Source organism: Ixodes scapularis, unplaced genomic scaffold (assembly GCF_016920785.2).
Source record: "Ixodes scapularis isolate PalLabHiFi unplaced genomic scaffold, ASM1692078v2 PGA_scaffold8__174_contigs__length_109621045, whole genome shotgun sequence".
NCBI classification, from domain to species: Eukaryota; Metazoa; Arthropoda; class Arachnida; order Ixodida; family Ixodidae; genus Ixodes; species Ixodes scapularis.
The window spans coordinates 24118648-24120691 of NW_024609883.1; the positions used below are offsets into that span (position 1 = coordinate 24118648).

At 49.3% G+C, this 2044-nt stretch overlaps 1 pseudogene; it reads right to left on the reverse strand.

Annotated features, from left to right (window-relative positions):
• Positions 1-213: 213 nt before the first annotated feature.
• On the reverse strand, positions 214-1350 carry LOC120843830 (annotated as a pseudogene).
• Between the last annotated feature and the right edge of the window lie 694 nt (positions 1351-2044).

Sequence of the window (2044 nt, forward strand, 5' to 3'; positions counted from 1 at the left end):
AACACCCCCACCACGTGTAGTGCGGTCATTACGCATCATTTTGTATTTGGAGGGAAGCAGTTCATTATCTGTTATTTCAGGGCGCAGCCAAGTTTCAGTGACTATAACCACATCCGGACCATAGTGAATAAGCAAGTGTTCTAGATCCCCAACTTTATTAGCAAAACTATGTGGGCTCACATTAATCAGCTTGAATTCCCTGCTATTCGACGGTCATTCGTACGTGCTTCGGTTTGCTGCATCTGAGGCGAGCTTTATCTTACAATTATGTTCGTCATCCCAAGAATACGATTCTCTATCGATCCTATCGTGGACTAGTCTTAACAAACACCCCCTTAGCTCTGTCGCCTCTTGAGCTCTCCCAGAATTGTTTTCGTTTTCTTAAGGTGACCGGGGAATACTCGTTAGACACCGATATTTTGGTTCCTTTTAGTTTTTGGCAATTTCTAAACACTTCAAGCTTATCGTTATAGTCATAAAACTTTATAATAAATGGTCTTGCTTTGTTCGCGCTTTTTTTTCAAAGCCTATGAATTCGTTCAATCGTGTTTACCTTAACACCCATGCGGTTTTCAAAAAGGTCAGTTAGCAGGCTTTCTCTTACATCAGCATTAGTTTCACTCGAGTTCTCGCGAACCCCAAACACTATCAAGTTGTTCCGGCGGCTTCTGTCTGCCAAATCGACTAGCTCTTCCTGTTGTGTCTGGATAATGACGCTCATCTTCCTAACACTTTCTTCCAGGTTCGATATTTTTTCCTCCTGCAGCTGTACTTTTTTTAATGACTCGTCTAAGTGGCTAACCTTAGTGTTTATTGTTCCCAACTCTTTGCGAAAACGGTCTTGACTTTCCTTATGTCGTTTATATCTTCACTTAGTTTTTTTGACCCAAAAGAAGCTGGTTAAACATTTCCTCAAAATCAGGACCGGGATTTTCTTCGATATCTCCGGCCAGCAGCAACAAGAGTGATTTACAACATTCCGAACATGTTTCAAAAAACACTTCAGAGCACTGCAGAACCACGACCAAATCGGTTGTCACTTTTAAAACTTTTACAAAGGGAGTATCTACTCACCTGTTGGAAAAGTAGGTACAGTTTAGGTGACATGCCTCTTTCGGCTCCGCCGTGCCCTCTGAAGTAGTCGCGGGGGGTGGGTCCTTTTAAAAGCTCGGCACAGTGGATGACGGTCGCGATGGTTGCCTGCCCGTGCGATAGCGTTCCGTCCACTCTTCGTAGCCACCCGTGATCTTCGTCGATTGTTGTGATTGCATGTGTTGTCGTGGCTTGCACTGGGTACGTTGCGTACCACAGCAGCGCCTGTTGGAAAAGTAGGCACAGTTTAGGTGACATGCCTCTTTCGGCTCCACCGTGCCCTCTCAGCAGGATCGATCGCTTGGGCGAGACTGGCTGCAGATCGCCACGCGGAGCCACTTTTGTACGCGCGTTGGCTTCTGGAACAGTCGGCCTAGAATGTTCGGCGACTGGAACATTTGGAACTTGATCAGACGAGAACGTTCTAGAACTCACGAGAACGCAGCGCTGGAACCGAACCTAGGCTTTCCGCGCGACAGTCAAGCGCGATAACCACTTGGCCACGCACGCGGTCGCTCGCGGACGAGCGTGGCAATGAGAGTCTGAGGTACAAGACGGCGCACGGAGGTAGTAATCCCCCGGTTGTCAGACTACACTGCTGTTGTTGCGAGGCTGTAAAAATCTCTTTAAAAAAGTGAAAGCCGTTTACAACTCCCTGTAACGCCGAATTGGAGCGCAGCTCTTGAGGAGGAGGAGGGAAGGGTACTAAGGGGAGGGTACACCCCTCCTCCTCCTCCTCCTCCTCCTCCTCTCATTCTTTAATATGCTCGGGGGGGGTCACGTGACTTTGGGGGGAGGGGGTCACGTGACCTCGGGGGGGGGGGGGGTGTCGCGTGACTTCGGGGGAGAAAGGGGGTCACGTGACTTTGGAGGTCACGTGACCTGGGGGTCACGTGGGGGTCACGTGACCTTGCGGTGACCTTGGGGGGGGTCACGCGACCTTGGGATGACT